Genomic DNA, 12,600 nt, shown 5'->3' with positions numbered 1-12,600 from the left:
CTACCCAGTTCAGCTTTGTTAAGGGCAGATCCTGCCTCTTAAACCTGGTTGATTTCTTTGAAACAGTCACCAAGGCCATTGACGAGGGAAGGTGGTCCACACAGCCTACCTGGACCTCGCAAAGCCTTCGATACAATACCCCACTTGGGCATTATAGATAAGCTCACCAGCTTAAATATAAACCCTATGTCACTAGATGGGTTGCAAACTGGCTCAAGGACAGAACCCACATGGTTAGAATTGCTGGAGCCATGTCAGACTCCAAACCAGTTACAAGTGGTGTCCCACAAGGCTCAGTCCTGGGACCTCTCTTGTTCGGTATATATTTCTCAGAGGTACAGGCCAACATGGAAGGACTGTGGCTGACCAAGTTCACAGATGACTGCAAACTGGGCCATAATCGACTCTCCAGCCGACACAAGCATCCTCCAAAAGGGCCTCATAGAAACAGACAACTGGTGCCAGAGTCATGGCCTCAAGCTAAATGCCAAAAAGTGTATAGTCATCCCCTTTGGCAAAAACAAAGTGCCCACAAATTACCACATAGGTGGTAATCCATTAAGTACAGAAGAAGTAATTAGGGACCTGGGGACCCAAGTTGATAGCAATCTCTCATTTGACAACCATGTGGCCAAAGTGATTAGAAAAACATTTTATATAGCCCACCTAATCATGAAGGGATTCACATCTAGATCAGGGGAGGTCATCGTGCCTCTTTACTCATCCCTCATCAGGCCCATAATTGAGTACAGTGCCCCTTTTGGGACGTACCTTACTAGACACCTGCAGCAACTGGAAAGAACCCAAAAGTACCTCACCAAGAGGATCAAAGGGCTCAAACAGATGCCATATGCTGCCTGGTTAAAGAAACTCCAGCTCTACTCGGTGGCATACCGCCTGCTCAGAGGCGATCTGTGCCTGACGTATAAAGCCATGTCCAACCCGGAATTAATGGTCATGCTGCACCTCAGAAAATCCAAATCCCATTGAGCTACGTGCTCGAGAGACTTGAACCTCAGCACTGAAATAAATAGCACATGCTGGAGGGATAGATTCATAACCCAGAGGCTCCCTTCACTCTGGAATAAAATCCCAGTCCAGGTTAGGCAGAGTCCCTCATTGACTCTCTTCAAGAGGAATCTTGATGAGTGGATGGGAGATCGTAGGTTTACCCCGGGTATCACTTCTGTGTCACTGTTAGACAGAGGCACAGTATACTAACCTCGAAAAAGGGCATAGCAAAATTAATTTAAAATGGGTGGCAAAAGCCAAACACACTCTGGCTAGGCTTATAAATGCCCTAGGGCAGATAGCCTAGTATGAACCTATGAACCTATGAACATAATGTGAGCAGTTCAGTCAAGGCCATGCAATGGCATGTTTAACACAGCTGACTGGTGGAAATTATGAAATGACTTCAACAGTTGTTTATTGGCCAGCATTAAGCGCAGCAAGCATATGGAAAGCAAGCACATGTAACTTACCTGGACATTTGAATGGAAGCATGTCCTGACACTGCCTCACACAACATTACTATAACTGAAAGTTGACAAATAAAAGCTTGTAAATGACACAATAACATTATTATTGGGTTCTGCGCTGTTTAATAATGGTGTCCACCTGAATACACTGTCAGCTGATGGTCTGATAGGATTTCCATTATTTCCCTTCTTTTTCCCTTTGTATGTGCTCCGTGAACAGTTATGTCTGTATATGATGAACAGTTATGTCTGTATATAATGAACAGTTATGTCTGTATGCGAATGCAAATTGTACTCTCTGCATGCAATGACTCATATGAACAGCTTCCCATTAACATTAAAATGAAGACAAAGCATAACTACCTCTTAGTGCAAGAAATTCAGACAGAGCCTAAAGTTATGGGGGCAAAGGCCCATAATAGGGACAGATTTTAAATATTGCTTTTATAAACTTAGAAAGTTGATAGAATAGCAGGTTTTGTATCAGCACACATTTTCTGTAAGATATAAAGTCTGAAACTCAGATGTGTGTCATTGTTTAGTGACTTCAATCCCAAGTGGTTTGCCTGAAAACCACAAATTTTATGAGAAACAGACCAAAAATATAAGGCAAAAATCTGGACATTCTGCAAAAATCTGGACAGTTAACAGGTATGAGACAAAGTGAGATGACAATATCATGGAAAATATACAGGCCATATGACAAACATCTGAGCCAGGCAGCATGGTCGGTGCTTGACTACATATCAGTATAAGGAATCCAAAAGTAACAAATAGTAATAATGTTCAATCATAAAAAACAGTCAGATTCAGTGACACATGAGAATGTAATATATTTTATACATACAGTATTATCTGTCTACAACTGTATGCACGACCTACCTACATTTATTAGTGACCAGTAGCCTGCAAAATGCAAACATCCTGATGATGTTTGCTGATTATGAAATGGTGCAAGGAAATGCCTGTGTGCATAAGTATCCACAAACACAGATGCAACACCATTATTGAACTTGAAGGGTATGCCACATGGTCTGCAAATGGCCATGTGACCACTGACACAGCAGACAGCCATTCGGTATGTGAATAGGCAGGCTATGCACAACAGATTGGTCACTGGGAAACACATACACACATACAAGCATGCTAACACATGCGATATACACAGCAGTCAAAGCAGTAGGGACTTCTATGTAAAACATCCTCCTCAAAAGATGTGTGACAATTAAACAAATCTGATTGTCATTTAGGTTGTGACCTACATTTCAAAAGCTATCTTCAGAAAACATGGCTTGCTGCTAAATGATATTTAAACATATTTCAGTCAGACTTGTAGTACAGGTATAATGTGATTACTGCACTTACCTTACTGATGCATGATGGGTATTCTGGCATTGTAAGCAATATGCATGCTAATGTAAAAAAACACTGAAATGTAACAAGGTTCAGATACATTTTACTTAACAAAACAGAAAACTTAAGCAACATACCTCTCTCCCTCCACTGCTCTTCAAACTAGGGAATCCACTTGATGCAAAGGACAGGATTTGGGTCCCATCCTCATTAGCTGCAAAAAGAAAACTGCAACTATGGATGGTGTAGTTCTCAAATAATAGGGAAATACATTGCTCGGATCAAGTTCTAAAAACTTTACTTTTGAAGAACGTCAGGGAATCACTGCATACATTTTGCACTCTTACATACACAGGCCTTTACATCTTTGAACAGAGATTCGAGGAACTGAAATTCAACTTGCAACTCTAATCTATGTCCCTACTCTGACTCTAACACCATCTTGCCTGAGAATGTGGGTTGAAAATGCAGTAGAAAGTTATGAAATGTGCAGATTCCATACTAATATGGATCACAGCTTAGGACCTCCAAAAAGGACAACATGCTGGGCATTTAGGTAAATAATTTTCAAGAATGAATTCATGTCAGCACAGTGGTCACAACCAGTTAAGAGCAAGTGAAAACCTTAATCCCTCAGACAGTGGCACAGTGTCATGTATCACATATTTTCTGGTAACAAAGACATGATAGGTGCGGTACATTAGGACACAGTAAAGCATGTGGGAGGACCACATTCAAAGATATTCCTTGGCAAAGTGCACATCACAAATCAGATGCATACATCATTGCATCTCCCTGTTCTGCATTTCAACTCTAAGTCTGACCATCTAATTCCCTCAAAAGATTAGGATGAGATGGTTGTTGAAGTGAATTTAATAATAAATGACAAAGCCACACTTAATAGCATTTTTGCAAATAATACCATATTCCACAACATTTTTGTCAGAAATGTAATAGTCTTTTCCAAGCTTCACACACAACCCTGTAATTAAAGAGTTACTGTTAAAAGAACATTTACGTCAAGCAGAGCACCTCATTAGCCCTCTTTAAGAAAAATCTTGACGATTGGATGGGAGATAGGAAATTAACCCCAGGGATCACTTCTGTGGCTCTGCTCAACAGGGGCACAGGAAAATAACTTTTGGGTGGCGAAAGCCAGGGAATCTTTATGGCTAGGTTTGTACAAGCCCTAGGGCCAATAGCCTAGTACCTACCTATGAACCTATGGATTACAAAGATATTCATAGAAATTCAACAAATAGCTGAGTTATTCATAAGCATGCACAAAATAACTGTAATATCTATAAGCAGTTATGCACAGAAGAGTATTCAACAACGTGTGAAATATACAGGGTTAGCTATACAATAATATGTTTCCTCTATGTGGAGCTGAACCCACAGCACAACAAAACATAGGCATACTGGCCTATTTCTTTACAGGACAAGCTACCAGACAGCATATGTTTCTTCTTAACAAACAGTTATTGTATGTATGTATCCATATTCCAATGGACAATGGATGAATATGGAAACAACTGACACATAACCACTATAGGTCTTTATAATCTAAATAAATAACAGCTATCAACAAATAAATGAAAAAGTGCAAGCAGTTGGACAGGCATTCCTCTGGGCTTAAACAAATAGGACTATATTAATAATATTCACTTTATTAGGAAGACGGAAGTAAATAAGTTATTTATGAGTTACTTACTATTTATACATATGCAGGTAATGTAGGTGATACATTTGTAGTATAACGGATAACTGCGAAATGCGTAGTCATCAATAGCCTAAGTACTATAGGCATCAGTGATACACAACTATAGTGGATGTGTGAAATAATGTCATTATATGTTGGAAAGCAAATGTACAGTGGCAATGTTAAGTATTATGCACATTATAAACATTAGTAAAGAAATTAACATCATGGGGCTAGAACCCATTCTTATACGGAGAGTAGTTACCACATCTTCTTAATTGTTTAGATGAGCTAATTGTCAGAACAGCTACTTAATGGTTATAAAAGCCATGTATCTCATATATTTGGAATGGTTCCCCTTCAAACCATCGAACGTTTAAAACATCAAAGTTCTGATCATCGAGACTAGAACATCGAGTTTTAAAACATCAAAGGTTTGAAGGGTGAGAAAAAGGTAAGTGTAGGTGGGAGAATGTTTGTGCTTTTGCAGGGCACCAAGTTGCCCTGCATACTGTGTGTGTCTATGTGCCATCTGTGTGATGGCACTACAGATAGGGTATGGAAAATCTCCCGTTTAGCGCTTCTGCATATAGCGCTAAATGGGAGAGTTCCCTTTACTCCACTGTAGTGCAGTCTCGAAGTTGGAATATTAAAGTGGGGGGGTGTGTGGGGGGCACATATGGAGGGGTGCATTTGCCCCCCTCCATACAATTGTTAAAAATGTATTTTTTTTTTTGGTTACACTTGTAACCTTCGATGTTTCAAAATTCGATGTTCTGGTCCCGATGATCAGAAGTTCAATGTTTTGAAATTTCGATGGTTAGAAGTGGAACCACTTGGAACATACTATATCTCTAAATTCTGTATGAATAATTAATGTTGTATTATGACATTTACTGCAAGCATTCACCAGCTGTTGGTGCACTTCAGAGGCCCTCCTTTGAAGATCCTCTATGTCCATTTGATTCAAGTCATAGCAGCAGTGGCAAACCTGCACTTCAGTCTGGTAGATCCTCATATTTTGTTGATGCTCCCTCCCAGTCTGGTTCCAAATGTTGATCTTCAAGATCATTTGTATATCAAACTGATTTGTACAGATACTTGTGTTTGTGTTAAAAATTTATCAACAGTGTGTCCTGTTAGATAGAAAAGAAATATACATTTATATCAGACCTTACTGTTGTAAATAAGATGCTGGAAGAGAAGAGGTTAATCTTAGTCCAGCTAACTTTGAAAAATAGTAAGAAATTAGATTACTTAATTTAGGCCATAAACATTGTATCTTATGGTTCTGATTGCAGCCAGAGATGAGATGTCTGCACCAGAGAATGGTTTATTAGCTCTTGTAGGAAGAGTGGAAGTGTTTTATGGCTTTATAGCTTCCAGATGGTATAACACATATCAGCAAAGCTCTATCTGTGTGCATAACACATATGTGCTAAATTCTGGTTCATTTTCTGGTAATGGGGGTAGCATGGGAACCAGACATCAGATGACCAGATGTATGTGATGTCATTCTGTAATCTAGGACAAAATGACATTTTAATACCAGATGAGAGAGAAGTCTCAGAACACTCTGGCTTTGGAGCCTGACAAAGAAGGAAGACCAAACACTTACTTATTTGTGCCTTGCTCTAGTAAGTGACCCAGGTGTAGTAATTCTTTAGATCAGTCAGGAAAATATAGGGAGATTAGTTAAATACTGTTTTTCTGTATCTGTGTGAATCTAGTCATCTGTGTTATGTTAATATTTCCTGTGATTGATACTCTGGTGTGTTTTGTAAATATATATTTAGTATTTTCATGTTCTTTTATTATTTATCATTAAATATATTTAAACTTTTCTTTGTGACTGGTCCTTTAAAGAATATTTTAACTTTTGAGACTACTCATATCTATTTGGTGACTTTGTGGCCACTCCTGAAAGCCTCACTGCATTGGTCAAAATACTACCATTTGTATTAATATTCATTTTACTCAGTATAATCGGGTACCCTTGTAACAGCCTTAGAGTAGCTGGCTTTGGAGTGTCTGGTGACAGTAACTACCTTATAGTCTGGGCAGAAGGGGGCATAGCTAGTAAATCTATTCCAGTCTTTTTCGTGTGTGTGTGTGTGTGTGTGTGTGTGTGTGTGTGTGTGTGTGTGTGTGTGTGTATATGTGTGTGTATATGTGTGTGTGTGTATGTGAACTGCTTGGAGCAAGGGCACGAAGCACTGGTTTCACAGAGAGACTGGTGGAGGACTTGGCTTTGACACTCAGTTGAGCATACGACTCTATAGTCAGGCTAGTGGGGAGTCTTATTGGGGACCTAGAGAAAGAGAGAAAGAGAGAGACCCAGACCCTGGACTGAATGTATTTTCTGTATGCTCTTAAGGGAAATGCTGCTTAATGCAGAGAGCTGCATCTGGAAATACTGCATGTATCTATTTTTGTTCCAAGTGAGCATCTCTCTCCAATGTCAGTTGTGAGGATTAAATCTCTTTGATTACTGGCCCAGAGAGGAGACCACATATTGGTGAGCATTGATAGGGATATTAATTGAACTTTTGCAGCCTGTAGGCAGCTGTCACTGAAGGTGTGTATATTCTCAGCAGCCACAGGGTAAACATTCAGAGTTTCATATCACAACAGTTTTATTCTTTTTTTTGTCAGTTTAGTTTAGCCAGGGAGAGCAGTCTAAAATGTCAGCATAAAATTATGGTGAGCTGACAAAGAATCAGCTGGCCAAGGTATGCAAAGCCAAAGGACTGGTGCATGCCAACCTAACTAAAGAGGAAATGATTTCAGCCTTAGTCACAGCCTAGACCAGCAACCAGGAGGATTATCAGTCTGGTGATAGGAATTTGCAGCCCTCAGAAACAGGACAGCTCACCTTTTCCTTAGAGGATTTAAAAATCCATCTGGAGTTAAAGAGACTTGAACTGAAGGCCAAACATTTGGAATTAGAATCAGCAGAGAAACTGTGATGTTTAGAGGCTGAAGAAAATGAAAAACAGTATCAATATGAGAGGGAGATGTTGACTCTTTGCCATGGTCATTTAGGTAATGGGGAAGGGAATAACTGAACCCCAGAAGCAATAAAGGTCAATACATTTCTTCCACAATTTACAGAGCGTGATAATTTAAATAGCTTATTCATAAATTTGAAAGAGTATGTAAACAGTATAATGTTGACTAAAGGCTCTGTGTATGGTTCCTGACCCCCTTACTCCATGGTAAAGCTGTAACTGCTGTTTCTAAATTGTCTGATATTGATTGTTTAAACTATGATAGAGTAAAGCAATATTTACTTGAATGTTTTAAGTTAACACCTGAAGCTTAAAAAAATGTTTTATGAGCATAGACGCAAGGCAAATGCATATGTGTGTGTGTGATTATATTGCTAAGTTAAGCACTTGTTTTCATAGGTGGGTAAGTGAGTGTCAGATTGCCACTTTTGAAAAGCTGGAAGACCTTTTGGTGAGAGATCAAGCCCCAGGCACTTTGTCTGAGGACATGAGAATCTGGTTGGCAGACTGAGAGTGCAACACTGCAGATGAGCTAGGGGAAAAAGGTGATCTTTGCTTAGCAAGCAGAGCATCACTGCAAAGGAAGGGGGTAACCAGTGCTGCACATGGATATAAGGGAACCCATGGTGGGCAACCTAGACCACTCCAATAGAGCTGACCAGTAACAGGGGAAGCCACTAGTTCAGGTACACAGCCAGGATCAAGGGTTAAATATTCTAAATGCAACCAGTGAAGCCATGTGTCATATTGATGTCCACGGAAGCAAGCTGGGGAACAAAGGGAGGGGGAGCCAGCAAGTGGGAATAACGGTATGCCAATAGTGAGTTGTCTGGAGACAACAGGGGTACCAAACTATTACCAGAGTTTATATCTGATCTTAGTCGAGTGAAAACAGGCCACTGCTAAAAGAGACACAGCCTCTGACATAGCCATTGTGAAGCATGCAGTGGTTAAAGAGGAGCAATTCTTGCTTGGGCAGTCCACTCCAGTCAGAGCTTTAGGAGGGACCCCATTCCAAATGCCTTTGTCCAGGGTTCACCTTGACTGAGAGGGTGGAAAAGGAAGCAAACAAGTAGGTGTGTTTGAGGATATTCCTGCAGATGTCTTGATAGGGAAGGATTTTGTTAATGAAGTACCTTGTGTGCATGCAATTACATTCAGTCAATCTTGGAGACAGGGGTATGGGTCTGGTAGCCTGGGGAGACCCATATAGACCCCACAACTGAAGCCAGGGCTGGTGACATAGCTATTTCAGGGAGGAAGCTACCATGTGGTAGTGAACCTGAAGGTGAGCCACAGCTGCTGGTAGGTACTGATGTTCCTTTGTACAGATTGTCTGCAAGGCCTGAGTTGAGTGCTAGTACCCAGGCTGACAGTGAGGCACCACTGTCAGAGGATACCAGACATCCTGTGGAAGTGGAGCTGGGAAGGGTCATAAAGATACAGGTGAGACAGGCTCAACTTTCAGACCCTACACAAAGAGGCTTGAGGGAGGTAGCTAGTGAGGCACCTGATTCTTAAGGAAGAGGGGAGTCTGTGTACTAGAACAAAGGATTACTGTATAGAGAGTGGACCCCTGAGGGTGGGCTAGAGGGGGAGATAATACAGCAGTTGATAGTGCCAGAGCCTACTGTCTGGCACTTCTAGCCATAGCCCATGACATTTCTTTGCCAGTCATATGGCATAAAGAGTACCAAGAGACATATTAATCAGACCTTTTATTGGCCTGGGATCGCAAGGGATGTAATAGGGTACTTCAGGACGTATGAGCAGTGCCAAAATGTAGGCAAGGCAGGAGACCAGGGGAAAGCTCTTTTGATGCCTTTGCCTGTGATTAAGGAGCTATTTCAGAGGGTAGCTATAGATATTGTAGGGCATCTGAGTACCCCAAGTTCCACAGGGAAGAAGTACATCCTGGTGGTTGTAGTAGATTCTGCTACTAGATACCCTGAGGCAGTGGCTCTGTCCTCCATTGAGGCAGATAAGGTGGCAAATGCTTTGTTAGAGATTTTCAGCAGTGTAGGTTTCCCGAGAGAAATCCTGATTGACAAAGGTGCTGATTTCATGTCAGACCTGCTAGCTTAGCTGTGGGAGTACTGTGGGGGTGAAGCACCTAAAAAACACCCCCTACCATGCCCAGAATGATGGTCTTGTGGACAGGTTAAACTTTACACTAAAGACTATGCTAGTGGCATTTGCAGACCAGTTTAAGAGAAAGTGGGACAAATATTTGCCCCTTCTGCTGTTCGCATACAGAGCAGTACCCCAGGAATCCACAGGTTTCACCCTTTGAGTTGCTGTATGGGCATAGTATGAGGAGCCTTTTAGATTTGATTCCTGATGAGTGGGAGGGTGCGTGTGAATCCCTCCAGGAGTTTGTTGGGGTATATGTCCTAAACCTCATGACAAGGCTTAGGGAGCTCATGGGTTTGACCCAGGTGAACCTGGCATGAGCCCAATAGCAGAAAAACGTTTGGTATGACAGGAATGCACATGCCTGAGAGTATGCTCTGGGACATCAGGTTATAGTTCTCATTCCTGTCAGACATAATAAGCTGCAGACAACTTGGAAGGGACACTTCAAAGTGGTAAGGAAGGTCAGTGATGTTAACTACATGGTAAAACTGCTAGGCAGGAGGCAGGGGTACAAACTGTACCATGTTAACATGATGAACCCTTACCATGATAGGAAGGTCCTTGTGCTGAGTATTTGCAGTGGAAAGCAGGAGGAATCTGAGGGCGATCTATGGCTACATCGAGCCAGCCAGCAAAATGCTAAGTTATAAAGCAGAGCCTTGGGTTGCAGGCATATTACCTGACAGTGTAGCACTGTAGTGGGTCAGCAATGCCAATACAGATGCGTTCTCAAGACAGCGTATGGGTAACTGTATTCCCAGATAGGCTCATTCCTCTCAAGCAACATTTTTCAAGGGTCACTTGAAAAACTAGCTTGAGTCTTCAAAGGGGGTAGAGATGTGATGATGTTAGGTATTGCCAGCTATGCCAGGAGAAGTAGTGCAGTGGATGTGTAACATATGCCAGCACAGCTAGCTGGAATTTTGTTAAGAATTATATGTCATTGGAATATCAAACTGCTTTGTACAGCTATGTGGTTGACTATGTATTTGTAAAGTTGCTTGTATTAAAAATGTATCAACAGTGTGCCTGATGGACAGAGAAGAAATATACATTAATATTTGAGTGCACTGTTGTAAATAGGATATTGGAAGAGAAGAGGCTAATCTCAGTCCAGCTAAATTTGAAAAATAGTAAGAAATTAAATGACTTAATTTAGGCCATAAATATTATATCTTACAGTTCTGATTGGAGCCAGAGACTAAATGCCTGTGCCAGAGAATGGTTTATTAGCTTCTGTTGGAAGAATGGAAGTGTTTTATAACTTCCAGATGCTATAACTTAAGTTATAGGTTCATAGGTTAGTACTAAGCTAACTGCCCTTGCGAGCCATTTTAAGCCTAGCCAATTATCCCTTGTGAGACTCAAACCCTGCACCTGGTGTTTGTAAGGCAAACACATTAACCATTAGGCCACCCTCCCATCTCAGCAAATCTCTATCCATGTGTATGGAAATACATATATGCTAAATTCTGGTTCAATTTCTAGCAATGGAGGTAGCATGGGAACCAAAAGTCAGATGACCAGATGTATGTGATGTTATTCTGTTATCTAGGAGAAACATTATGTTTTAATACCAGAAGGGGCATAGCTAGTAAATCTGTGCCAGCCTTTCCCAGGTGTGTGTGTATGTGCATGTGTATGTTATTGCAAAAATCAAACCTCCAAGAGTGTGTGCATAAGCTGCTTGGAGCAGGCACACAAAGCACTGATTTTACAGAGAGAGAGTGGTGGAAGACTTGGCTTGGACACTCAGCTGAGGACTCAACTCTATATCTGTGTTAGTGGGTAGTCTTACTGGGGACATGGTGAAAAAGAGAGAGAGGAAAACCCAGACCTTGGACTGAGTGTGTTCCTGGTGTGCTCTTAAGGGAAATTTTGCTTGATACAGAGAGCTGCATCTGAAAATACTGTGTGCATCTATTTTTATTCCAAGTGAACATCCCTCTCCAGTGTCAGTAGTGAGGGTTAAGGCTCCTTGATTAGTGGCCCAGAGAGGGGACATCACAACCACAACAGAATCGTTAAAGCCTTTTGCCAAAGCATATCTGATATGATCTTCCATGCAGACATGTTACTCCGTTAGAACAGATCAAGGAATGCCACTGGTGGTGGCCCACCCTTGACCCTCCTGATGCAATCACAATATTTCTTGCATCCCTGCATATGATGAGTGGGGAGCAATGTACACCTGGGGTGAACAGGAGCTCCAGACTGAACATGTTTGTGTTAAATGGCATGACATGGATGACTATAGAGTAAATCATTGCATGTTGCAGTTACATACATATTTATGTACTGTCATTCTGGATTTACAGCAGTACCACACAGGGTGATGATGATCAATGTACATGTAATGATATGTAGCCATACAACTTCAGTACAGACAGAACCATGCAACCAACATTTGTAAAGCTGCCTGCATTAATGTTCACAGGTTCAGCTCCTTCAGCTCAGCACCAGGAAATGGCAGGTGTGCGTCTCCATACAGTGTTACTGTGACCACTACCTGTTATTTCCTCGGCATCATGTCATGGCAGTATTGTTTACTGTCATACTGATATTTCCCTAACATTGTACAGTGCAGGTACATCCAGTGGGGGCCCAAACCATGCAGGTGTAAGTACAGGCAGACCAGGTATCTTACCACAACAGGTTCACAGGTGGCAGCAATGTGTAGCAGACATCTGTTACATGACATTAATGTCACTGTTTTTCTACACTGGATCATCTGGCCAAGAGGTGCACCATACATCACGTGAGTATCTGCAGCCCCTGTTACTGTGTTGTATATGTCATCTTGTCGGTATTTCATTACATTCAGTCATGACTGTGTTGGCTTTCTGTTTATTTTACCACTGCAGGATCTGCAGTACAACAAGCAAACACACAGCAACGGGAGTATGTCAGTGGCATG

This window comes from Protopterus annectens, chromosome 9.part0 (assembly GCF_019279795.1).
Source record: "Protopterus annectens isolate FY-2018-M chromosome 9.part0, PAN1.0, whole genome shotgun sequence".
In the NCBI taxonomy this organism is placed as follows: Eukaryota; Metazoa; Chordata; order Ceratodontiformes; family Protopteridae; genus Protopterus; species Protopterus annectens.
This window is presented reverse-complemented; position numbering follows the sequence as displayed.